We start from the raw sequence: 14,038 nt of genomic DNA on the forward strand, positions 1-14,038 counted from the left end.
CTTTGCTCTATCTCCTTTAATATATCCTCATTTGATTTGAAATATACATGTTTTGTTTGAAGAAATCCTATGAAGGGATCTTGAGCGGAAGAGATGGATCGTCCCAATTTTTCATAATTTTACAGAATAGAAAAATTTTACGGCAAACAAAAGGATATTATGCAATTCACAAAAATTACAGCATGCTATTGATAATATACCAAGAAAAAAGAGGGGGGGGGGGGGGGGGGGGGGGGGGTTTTGGAATCCTTACCTTTGAAGACCAAAACTTCATGTAAAAACCTTCGATCTCCAAAATGGGCACCCCTATGATGGAATCTGCGGTATTCTCTGGGTGAGATCCAAGAGGATGTGGGACTCTGACTATTTTAAATTTTAATGAGGGAATTGAGAGAAAGGGGAAAGAGAGGAAGAGGAAGATTCATAAGCAAAAAAACACTGACCAAGAAGTCTCTTATTTGTATATCTTTTTTCTTTTTATGCAGGAAGAAGAAGCCAAAAACGGACTCCCACTTACGTGATGTGGAGATAAAAGAGACTTACAATTCCCTCCCAAAAATAATTTTCAAAATAAATAAATTAATTTAATTAATAAATAATTTAATATATATTCATATAATAACTACCTTATCATATATATATATTAAGATGTATGTTACATCAAATATAATATATAACCTATAGTTTTAATATTATATCATATACAATATAACCTATAGTTTCCTCTCTCACACAAATGACTTTTGATATAAATCACATTTATATTACATTTAACCATATGAATCCAATTTATATAATTAATATTTGAATCATATTCAAATAGGTAAACTCTCTCAAATAAATACTTAATATTATAATAATCATATCATATATAATTAAAATTTAATTAATTATATCATATATAATTAATTCCCTTAATTAATTTAGACAATTCAAATTAATCCAAAAACTGATTCTCATTAAATCCTATCGAACTACCAAGGGGACCTCATTAATTAAATTATTCACAATCTGTTAACTATCGAACACTACACTAAGGACCGACAACTTCACTCTTCGCACTACAGATATATTTTTGTGCCTATTGGATATACCCAATCAACAGTACAACGACCCTTCACAAAGTGCTCGTAAGTACAGTTGGGCCAAATTACTGTTTTGCCCCTATAGTTACATCTAACTTCTTAAGTACCATTGATCCCTTTAATGAACAATAAATCATAGTCTAACTATGATTAAACCCCTCTCAGGCCAGGAGAGGATGCGACGCCACATTGTTAAAGTCTCGGAATCAGCTTTTAAGAGAGCAATTTATCTACTTGCCCCGACATTGGGTAAGGAGTGAATTTCTTCTTGTGTAGCTGTATTCCTAGCTCCCTAATTAGATGAATCCCCAAATGATAGGCTTGTTGAGTCGTCGATCTAGTCACTCTCACCCATACAAATCAAAGGATTGCCTTCATAGGCAGGAGTTCACAACTCACTCAGGATTCAGGTCATATTACCTATGGTCATCCTAGTGAAATGTAAGTCTCAATTATGAATGGCGTTATATAATGAGACTAAACATTTTGTGGTCCGGTCTTATACAAACTCCTTTGTATAAAATATCTCCGCTTACATGTCTCTACACAAATGATTAGGATCAAATCATTTGTAGCACTTTACAACAATTGTAACATCTATAAAACGGGTCATACTCGTAGTGTCACAAGGATAAGGTATCTAGCCTTATCCATCTACTACAGATCATTTAGGTTATCACTTAAACATGATCTACCCTGGATCAAATCTACTATAGACTTCAGGAGTCTCAATTATATTTAAGTCATCAACGTATATAATTATAATAACAAATCCTGATTGTGATTTCTTTATAAAAACACATGGACATATTAGATTATTTTGATATCCTTCTTTCAACAAATATCCACTCAGGCGATTGTACCACATTCGTCTTGATTGTTTCAATCCATATAGTGACCTTTGTAACTTTATTGAATATAATTCTCAAGAATTTGATTTAGGATTGGTAATTGGGGGGGGGGGGGGGGGGGGGGTGCCTCGATCGGGGCGAGGACCCAACCTTGCGGGAATTTTTGCCAATCCTAACTGTGACTACATCCATAAGATGCATATCTAGACTTTCATACACAATTAGATCAATTAAATATCTTAGTGTAATTGTATCAATTAAATATCTTAGTAATTTCTTTATAAAAACACATGGACATATTAGATTATTTTGATATCATTCTTTCAACAGATATCCACTCAGGTGATTGTATCACATTCGTCCTTATTGTTTCAATCCATATAGCGACCTTTGTAACTTTATTGAATATAATTCCCGGGAATTTGATTTATATGTTTTGGGTACCTTAAATCATTATGCGATTCTCATATAAATATCATTATCAAGATATCTATATAAATATACTGTGACTAGGATTGGTAACAGAGTGGGGCGGGTTGGGGATGCACTCTCCGTCCCCGTCCCCATCCCCGTGGGGATTTATAATCCCCGTCCCCACCCCATTTCCCATTTTGGAGAATTGGGATCGGGGTCGGGGAATCCCCATTCAGGGATCAGGTCCCCCGTTTATATTAATATTTTTAATTAATTATTTATTTAAAATAATTAAATTTTGGTATTTATATTCAAATTTCAGATATTTAATATAACAAAGTAGTATTATTACTATTTTATTTATTTAAATTAATAATTAAAAATATTATAGATTTAATAAAAAATTTAATATAATTATATTATGAAATAAATTTTTAAAAAGTAAAAAAAAAAAAAGTTAAAAGAATAAACAGTAGTAGCTACTATTTATATATAAATAATAATAATAATAATAATAATAATAATAACAATTAAAAATTATTAAATATTTGGGGCGGGGTCAGGGATGGGGACGAGGCGGGGATACCATCTCTGTCCTCGCCCCATCCCCACTCGGGGACTCGTTTTTTATCCTTGGTTTGACCCCATCCCTGGTCAAACCAAGGATTTCTCGCCTCGATCGGGGCGAGGACTTGCGAGGACCCGACCTTGCGAAGATTTTTGCCAACCCTAACCGTGACTACATCCATAAGATGCATATCTAGACTTTCATACACAATCAGATCAATTAAATATCTTAGTGTAATTGTATCCATCACCGGAAAATACGTCTCCTCATAATCAATACCAAGTCTTTGTGAAAAACCTTGTGTAAGTTGTCTTGCTTTATATTTTGTGACCTCACTATTTTCATTTTGTTCTAAAAAATACCCATTTGTATCCCACAGGTTTGATACCTTTTGGTGTTTGAACTACTAATCTAAAAACCAGATGTTTTGAAAGTGAGTTTGATTTTGCCTCCATTGCTTCTTTTCATTGAAGCCAATCTTTTCTATGTCGACATTCTTCAACAGATTTTGGTTCAGAATCCTCATTTCAGATATAATATCAAGAGCAATATTATACGCAAAAATGTTTTCAATAACTACATGAGTTCGGTTCCATCTTTTTCCTGTCATGTCATAGTTTATTGAAATCTCATTATTATCTTTAAATATTTCACCTTCCCCGCCAGTCATGTCAAGGATTTATTCATGGATATTTACATCCTCAACCGAGTCTTCTTGACTATCAATTATTTTTCTTTTTCGAGGATTTTTATCTTTGGAACCTACTAGTCTACCACGCTTCTGCCGTGTTCCAGACTCATTAGTGACAACTTGTTATGTTGGGATATCAATGTTCGATGAAACATTTGCAGTCAGTATATGTGACTTAGTTACTTTCTTTGCATCTATAAATGCATATGGTAACTGATTTGCTATATTTTGCAAATGACTTATCTTCTAAACTTCAAGTTCACATTGATCTATACGGGGATCTAAATGAGACAATAACGATACATTCCATGTAATTTCTTTTTTCAAATTCTTAATTTCTTTCCTTAATGTTGGAAATTTTGTCTCATTAAAATGACAATCAACAAGTTATGCGTAAAGACATTACCCATCAGGGGTTCAAGATATTTGATCATTGATGGGGAATCATATCCAATATATATTCTTAACCTCCTTTGAGGACCCATCTTAATGTTAGGTTGTATGTCCTAAAACTCGCAGTTTGTAAAGTTAAACATTTTCCATTATCAATAAAGATGTTATTTGACATTTTATTCAATAAAGTTGTTGAATATATAAATTGCACTTGTAAAGACTAAATCCAATAAACTAAAAGATCCATGATTATTATATGAATACTCGAACTTTATGTGGAGACATAAAAATGGATCAAGGTCAAGTAAATAGCCAAAACAATCTATATTATATGAATAAGGTTGGGTATTTTATTCTGATAACACTATCAGATGTGGCCCGCTTTGTAAATAGTACAAACGATGTGATCCTGAATCGTTCATGTGGAGACATGAGGAGTGAGGGCATCCTATTCAACGAGTTTATATTATATCGGACTAAGAAATAGATCACTCTTACTTTATAATGTTCTTTACTGTTTAAGACTGACTGTTTTGAATAGATGACTTAGGTAACTCGAACATAATCCTAAGCTAACTATGAACTCCTGTTTATTCAAGATTATTCTTAGATTTTCATACGTGAGGGTTGGTTTGACAGCGCCGACTCAATTAGCCTCCCATTTCAAGAGTAAGATCAGGTAGATAGCTGGGGACATAGGGTGTAAGACGGAATTCACACCTACCCGATTTAGGGATAGAAGAAAGGTCGTTCTCTTAAGTACTGGATCCAGGTTTTGAACAAGGGGCCCTACCCTCTCATTGGTCCGAGAAGGATTCGGTTTAATGATTTAATCAAAAACCAATTGTTCATTAGAGAATCAGTGGAACTTAAGGAGTAAGATGTAATTTCGGGGGTAAAACAACATTTGAACCAACCATTATTACAAACAACTTGTGAAGGGTCAACTTACTAATTATGGTTAAATCAAGTGGACAGAAATATATATACAGTGAGAAGAGTGCAACTATCGAGCTACAGTGGCGTATCTCGGTAGTTAACGAATATTGATTAATTCGGTTTAAAGAGTTTAGCCAATTGATCTCAAATCGTTGGAGCTCATGATCTGTAGGTCCATGCGGTCCCCCTACTAGCTCGTAAAACATGAACACCTTGGATTAGTGAATTAAATGATTTTGAAATGTTCAAAATCAAAATTAAGTTTTCAATTTGAAGTGTTCAAATTTAATTTTAATTTGAAGTATTCAAATTGAATTTAGGGGTTTAATTTGAAGTGTTCAAATTGCAAATTAGGGTTTGAATTTGAATTGTCGATTTCAAACTAGGGTTTACATAATTATATTTGATATAATTAATGTTTAATTTATCGAAATTAAATGAAATTGGAGAGTTTATAATATTTAAATATTGATTTAGATATTGATTACATGAATAGGATCAATGTCTAAAATATGGTGTTTTATTAATTTAATATTTGATATTAAATTATTATTTGATTAATTAAAATCAAATTAATTTTCATTTTTATTCAATTTCATAAATTAAATTTTGAATTTGAATTTAATTAATTTTGAATTAATTAAAATTGAAATTGAAATTGAAAATTAAATGTGGTAGTGGAAAAATCCACATATTGAAGTGTTTGGTGGCTTCATCTTAAACATAACACCTAGCTGATTTTTCATGCCAAATTGAAGTGTCATTTGGCTAATTAATTCAATGGCTACATGTATTGGACACATAAAAAGCTTGAAATTTCTAAGATTGAGTTGATTGAATGCTAGAAATTCTGAATTTCTACGAAAAGTTTTTTCCATCTCTCAAACCCTCACCTATTCCTTATTCAATTCACTTCAAATTAGAGTTCTACCACTCAAATCTAAGGCTGAGAATATAGAGAATATCTGTTGGCGGTTCACTGTAGATTTGAAGCTCAAAATTCGTGGAGAGCAGCTCGGATTTGGAGGATTCATCAAAGGTACAAGTTATGAAACCTTTTTATATGGAAAAACTATTTTTGCATGCTTTTAAAACTCAAATTAAGTGTAATTAGAGTGTTTATTGATTTTGATTGCTTCTGTTGCATGCTTGTACTTTCTATCACTTAGTACGTTGTGGTGGAGCAATTGGAACATATACTATACATAAAAAAAAAAAAAAAATTCTCATATGGGAAATATTTGGCTCATGGTTATAGACTAATTGTAATGGCGAGTACTTATGATAAGATACTAGCATAATGCGTACAAGTGACGTTGCATGCAAAATAGCATGTTCCTATATAGATGTAGGAAACTTAGCTCTCATAAACAATGGTCTAGCAATTAACAACAAATGTTTTATGAATGATTATGCTATACCATTGTATGAACATGAGCTACAAGATGTTCAACAGTTATCCCAATTGACATACAATAATTATCAAAAGCTTGTGACACCAACATTATCAAGACAAATAGTCTTAATTGTTTAATCAAGAAATTGTGCTCTTAACATAATTATTTGAGCAAGTAATCTTGAAAATGTAAGATTTCGACTTGATAATAAGCACACGTGTGACCATCAGTTGGATGCGTCTATTAATACCATGAATATATAAATGGTCCACTTGGTGGGTTAATAGGTCCACATATATCACCATGAATTCGTTCTAAAAATGCAAGTGATTTAGTCCCCACTTTGACTTATGATAGTTTAGTGATTAATTTGCCTTGAGAGTAAGCATCACATGATAATTCATTAGATTGAAGAATCTTTTGAATCTTCAATGGATTGTTATTTGAATTCTCAATAATTCTTTTCATCATTATAGACCCTGGATGACCCAATCTGTCAAATTAGCAAATATATATGGATTCATGAACTTTAGGTCCATTGTTTCATATGTTTCAAATACTCGTATATGAGTATAAGATAATCCAGAAGATAAAGCAAACAACTCTTCCAGTATATTTTTTTCATATGAGATAGTAGATATGATATAAAGATACTCCATGTTATTCTTTCTATTAGTCTCAATATGATAAACATTGCAACGTATATCTTTAAAACTAAGTAGATTTTTCTTTGATTAACAAGAGAACAATGCATTGTCAATTGTAAATTTTGTTTCTCTAGGGAAAATAATATTTGCTTTGCAAACCCTTCAATTAGGTTTGCAGAACTTGATATTGTATTGACTTTTGCTTTCAGCATTGTCAGTTTGGAAAAATATTTTTTACTTGTAAGTATTATATGTGTAGTTGCATTATATACCGGACATAGATCTTCTTTACTCATTTTTAAGTCACCAAACATACGAAAATGATCCAGGTTTCTTTACTAAAAGAAAATAATTATAATAAGAAAAATAACATTTGGAATATAGAAAGGTTAACATTTACCAAGAGAGAAAAAACATGGAGATGAATAAAAAAACATTAAGTCCAGATATTTTCAAAGTCAAAGGAAACACTTGGTGTTCCATCAATCTCGTCGTTTTTCTTTTCAGCACATCCAAATTTGTCATATGGGATGGGTTAAATATATCATTATCCTAGTATATAAAATTTGCTTCCACATTTTTCTTCTTTTCTTTTAGGGATGCTTGATAGAAATCAACTAAGTGTTTTGACGTATGATAGGTACGTGACCAATGCCCAATCATTCTACATCGGAAGCATTTTTATTTTCAACACTTTTTGAACTCTTATCTTATGGAACTTTCCATGTGTGATCATCATTTTGTGTGGTTCTTTTGAAATTTGAATGATTAGAACCACCACCATGAAAATAATAATTATTTCTTCCTTTGCCACGACCACGACCTCGACTACGATTATTATTAAAATACATAACATTCACTTTAGGGAATGGTATTGTCCTAGTTGGTTGAGATTCATGATTTTCATTAATAACTCGTTATTTTGTTCGACCACGAGAAGACATGAAATTAGTTCAGAATACTGTTTAAAACTTTTATCTTGATATTGGTGCTGCAGAAGCATATTCGAAATTTGAAATGTAGAAAATGTATTCTCTAACATATCAACATCAGTAATTTTCTCTCAGCATAACAACAATTTCGAACTGATTTTAAATAATGTGGAGTTTTAATCACTTAGGATGAATAACTATTTTTTTATGATCATACATCTCTTTCAAATTTTTCCACAAGCTACGAGGATCTTTTATTGTAAGATACTCCATTTTCAATCCCTTGTGGAGATGATGACGAAGGAAAATCATAACTTTTAATTTGTCCTAACTGGATGTTGTATTTCCTTCTTTAATAGGCTCTCCAAGATTCATAGCATCAAGCTGAATTTCGACATCAAGTGGTCATGACAAATAATTATTGTCATTAATATCAAGGGTGACAAATTCAATTTTGTGAGATTTGTCATGACAATATCATAAAATATTGTATTTATATTAGAAATTTAATAAATATTAAATATGTAAAATAACATTTAATTTATTAATTATAGCGAATAGGAAAAAATGACATACTTTTATGACCTACCTTTAGTGGAAAAAACAATAGGAACTCGTGCTGATAATATGTTGTGAACTTGAGGAGTATAACGGGAGCATGGATACCAATAAAATATAATATTAAAATAAATATAATATAATATAATATAATAATAAAATAAAATAAATTGGCAAAATATAAAATAAGAAATTTCTCTAAATTCTCCACTTCTCCAATTACCCACCAAATGCCACTATTTGTAGGTAATTTGGTAAGTAGGGGGTGGTTTACATAGACACTAATAATGTGTAATGTTGAGACACATGGACATAACTTTGGGAAATGAGAGCATGACATTTGTAAACATTTTCACCGATATGTGTGTCTTACAAAACCGACAAAATTCCACTATTTATAGGCAATTTGGTAAGTAAGAGTTGGATTACATTGATATTAATAGTGTGTAATCTTGAGACACATGGACAAACAGTAATAAATAAATGACACATAACCAATAGACATTAATAATGAACATCTATAATTTCTAATATTACCAAATTTGTTCTTCTTTTGAAAACCATAAGCTCACAATATTAAAAATCATTCTATGAGACAAGTTTGCAACAAAAAGATAAATAAATAAAGATGGGATATTGTAAACATTTTCCAGTGGTTAATGAGATTCTTTTTGACAAATTAAGATTAGATTGAATAGCTCACATCGAGCTGTTCCATAGATTCAAAAGGGAAATAATTAAAATGGTAATAATTAAGAATAATGAATATTTCTGGTTTTGGTTAAAGATACAATTTAGTATGTTTTTGTTTTAATTTTTACTGAAAATACCAAAAGTATTGAACCAACCAACGATGCTTTACCTTTTTTTTTTTTTTTTTTTTTTTTTTTTAAAAAAATTTTGTCTTAATCAAACAAAAAGTCAATATCAACCACTCACTACTCCATTTCAGCACATGCTTTCCATTAGGCCTTTTCATTTTTAAAGTCCAAAAAAGAAAGAAGAAAAATAATAACTTTGAAAATTTTTAGTGTGGTCAAGGTATTATATTTCATCACGTGTCAACATTTCCATTAATATAAAAATATAAATAAAAATATCTATAAAAAACAACAAACTTAGTGTAAGAACTAAACTAAATATTTTATTTACAAAGATTATCTTAATCATCAAAAAAAAAATTCATGAAAATTTTAGGACTTAAATCTAAAGATTCTTACCAAAGTTCATATAAATCAATGATAATAACATTGATATAACTTTGGCTACTACAATAGAATTGGACTCTCAATAGTTCTTTTTTTGTTTTTTTGGCAAAGGTATTCTATTATAATTATTTATAATTTAAAATTAGGGTTATTGATTCTGATTGCAATTTTACCCAATTAGAGTGGGCCTAATTATTTTGTATTTTCTTTGTACATTTGAGATCTAAGGGAGATGAACCTTGAGAAATTTGACCTTAAAGTTAAATGATCTATGATTAGGCATTGAACAATCCTACATGGTTTTTTTCCCTCAACTAGATTAATTTTTTAAGAAGGAATTTGGAAAAAAAAAAAAAACTTTAGTCAAAATGTGTCAACCATTTTCTTGTTCATTGTTATTGTCAAGATTTAAATATATGGTCAAACTTCATTTGAATGCATATCTCATAGACATTATTTAAATAATAACAACAAAAGGCACGTTCCTCAAATAGTTTCAAGCCCACTTGTTTTAGCCATATTTTTATACCACAATATTCCTCTAATCTTCTTCATATGGCTACATAGATTTATTTGATGTCCCTTTCCCTTGATTTTAGATTGTCGTTGTCTGAAGAAATATAAACGAAATTTTAGAAACCAAAAATTAAGGTTTTGTTACATTCTCGTTTTGACGAAATAAAAAAAATGATTAGTAGGAAAGAATGAGTTCAACTATTTCAATCTAGTAAGCGACAAAAGTAATCTCTATTGATCATCTAAACTACTTTGTATTAGGAATATCAGATTCAACTTTATTTCCCCATAATTAATCCAAAATAATACAAAGGTTTTTAAAGACAAGATTCTAAAGACACCAATTACATAATGTTTCTGTTTAAACATAAAACATGAATCAAGAAATAAAAAAACGAGAATATTATCAAACAAACTCATAACTTACATCGATACTCCCTTGTAATTAATCCAAATGATATAAGGATTTTCCAAGAGAAGATTCTCAAGAAACCAATTTGAGCAAGCAACATTAAAGTCTATCTCAAACTCACAATCTTTGCAATTGGATCCACACCAAACCCAATTCATTATATAGGTAGCACATGGCATTACCTCAACAAACAAGCTTTTGTGGTTTGAATACACCACTTAGATGCAGGCACAGAGCAAGTGACTTTTTGACCTGAAAAAAAATCAAATAAGTTAAATCATCTATAGAAGCAAATAAATAAATAAATCTCCATATATATATATATATATATATATATATAAAAGAGCCCTTGGATTGGACTCATGCACAAGTGACATTTTGCCAATCACTTTTCCTATGTGGACAAGTTAATTGCTTAGGACTAAGTTACCCATTCAAAGTTGCAAAGACTTATAAAGACAAAGACATAAGAGATGAGCAGATGAAGACATCTCACCAATCAATAATCTTTTTGCTCCATATAAAATATGTCTAAATTAATTAAATAACCCAAGCTAAGAAGAAACTAATTAATTGTGGAAGTTATTGTCAATTATTATTTATACATAAATGTTTTAGTACGGAAACTCATTTGACCCATTTCATATATTTAAATAAAGTTTAGCGTTAACAACACATAACACCTTAATAAAGATCATTTATTTCAATTATCTCAACCTTTTCTATTATTTACATAAATGTCTAAGTAAGTTGGTTAATTACATAAAAATTAGGATCCAATTATCTTTTAGTCCCCAACATGTAATTATCTTGGAGAGAGAAAATTAGAGAGTGTAATTGCATTTATGATATATTTTTCCATATTTAGGAATTATCTTCGATGTTGGAGAGAGAAGATGCATTTGTTATATTCTATTAATTATTTGAGGTTTCCTCTCATTTTCAATTAGAGAGAAAAAATACATTTAATATGATTTTATTTTTTCGTTTAACGCATTTAGACGTATCAAGCAACTGGTTTTTCTAACGGATTCCTAGTTATTTTAAATATAACTTAAAACATTGTTTTAGATATTTGCAAATGTTTAACCAATATATGAAATATAGCACAATATATAAATTTTTTCATTGCTTCAAAGGCATCCTATGTCTCAATTTTCAACATAAATCCCATAATGTAATAAAAGAAATTTATGATATATACTGAGATTTATATTAAACATTAAGTCAATTTCTGATTTACATACTATGGTATATTTCATATATTGGTTAGAATATTTGCAAACATCTAAAACAACGTTCTAAAATATATTTAAAATAACCATGAATTTATCAGAAAAATCAGTTGCTTGATACGTCACATGTGTTAAATGAAAAATAGAATAATATTAAATACATTTTCTCTTCAATTGAAAATATAGGGAAATCTCAAATAATTAATAGAATATAATAAATGCATTTTCACTTTCTAATATTAAAAATGCTTCATAAATATGAAAAAGTATATAATAAATGTACTTCTCTCTCAAATTTTCTCACCACAAAGCGTATTTTTAACCAAAAATAGCATTAAATCTCTTATATAAAAATATCTAAATATTAAAATATTTATGAAAATAAATTTTCAAAGGATTAAATCTATAATAATCCCTAATGTTAGATTACTTGAGCCCATTGGATTAGAGTTAACTAAGGTATATATTCGTAGTAGTATTAATGTCATGCGCTTAATTCAATTTAAATCATGATAAATTGGTTCCTCCTTTCAAAAGGACAACAAGATTTCCACACCAATATAATAAAACAACATTGTTGATGCATCAGGAGAAGGCATTAGATCGAAATCATAGCCACACAAGAGAAATTCATCCCTAAATTGAGAAAAACATTCTAAGAACAATATTCATTTTTTGGAGAGAGGGGATAAAAAACAATCTCATTGATGAATGAAATATCTATAGAGATATAAAAGACCCATAAATGGGATTACAGAAAATTTCACTTATTAGTAACAAGGAGATTCAAGTTGTAATTAGTAAGAGGTTGAAAATTCTCCATAAAAAAAAAAAAAGACTGAACCCTAGATCAAGCACTTCCCTAATATGGTGTTTGGTTCAAGGTTTTGTAGATGGTTGAGAATAAAGTATACCTAAGAATAATATGTCTGTAAATTAAAGATAACTATGTTTGGTTACATATGGAAAAGAGAATAAGATGTCCAGGAATGTGTGATATTACATAAAGTATAAAATTACTCAAAATTAATTTCAATAATTAATTTTTTGTTTGTTAATTTATTTTTATTACATTAAGTTATTAAATTAATTTTAAGCCAGTACAATTGAATTAAATTTACCCATTCACCATCTAATTTAATATATTTATTATCAACTAAATGTTTTATATTACACATTTATATTATCAACTTTTTATTAAAAAATATTGATAATTAATTTAAATATCTATTTTCTTTCTTTTTCTTTCTATAGTTTTGTTAATTGAAGAGTTAACTAGCTAATAGTTTAATGTCAATTATAAACCTTATCTACACCCAAAAGAAGTTGATATAAACTAATTGATTTTAAATCATCAAACAATGTTTTTAATTTTAGAAAAATAATTATAATTATATATTAAAACTAGAAGTACAAGTGTACAAGATTGTTTAATGGAAAAAATTAACTTACTTACTTTATTATTAGTTAATTAATTAATATTTATTTAAAAAATAATTAATAATTATAATAAATAATTTATGATGTCAATATATATTACCAATAAAAAAAAGATTTAAAAAAATATAATTATGGTTATTCATATTCTTTCAAAAGATTATAATTTTTCATATTAATTCATAATAATAGAATAAATTATTATATTAACATTATTATTAATAAATTAATTACATATGTCAATTGTAAATCTAAATTAAACAAATTTATAAAAATTAAATAAATTAAACAGTATAAAGAAAGAAGTAAAACAAATAAAACGAAAAGATAAAAAATAAGAAAGAGAGAAAAACCATTGAAAATGAAGAAAACTCACCTATTTAGGTGGTTATGAAAAACCTCTACGGGTGGAAATATGAAATGTCTTGGAATAAGGTATTCTCGTTCCCAATGTTGAAAACTTGTAAGAAACATGATGATAAAATATCATTTTTCATTCTCACCTCTTATAAACCAAACCGGCGATAAAGGTCTTTCTTTGTTCTTGAAAACCTAGAGTTTTGCTCATCGATCCCAAATCATCCCAATGAATTTTTAGTTGCCATGAAAGGGTATCCATAGAATAACATTTTGATCCATCAATGAAACCTAGAGGAGGAAGAACAATGTTCTATTTCAAAAACTCCTTATTACAATCTTAAAGAGGCTGTTCATCTAGCTTTACAATTAACTAATTCATTCTAAAATACTAAGGA

The sequence above is a fragment of the Benincasa hispida genome, chromosome 7, assembly GCF_027475165.1.
Source record: "Benincasa hispida cultivar pf3 chromosome 7, pf3_genome.v1.1, whole genome shotgun sequence".
Classification (NCBI taxonomy): Eukaryota; Viridiplantae; Streptophyta; class Magnoliopsida; order Cucurbitales; family Cucurbitaceae; genus Benincasa; species Benincasa hispida.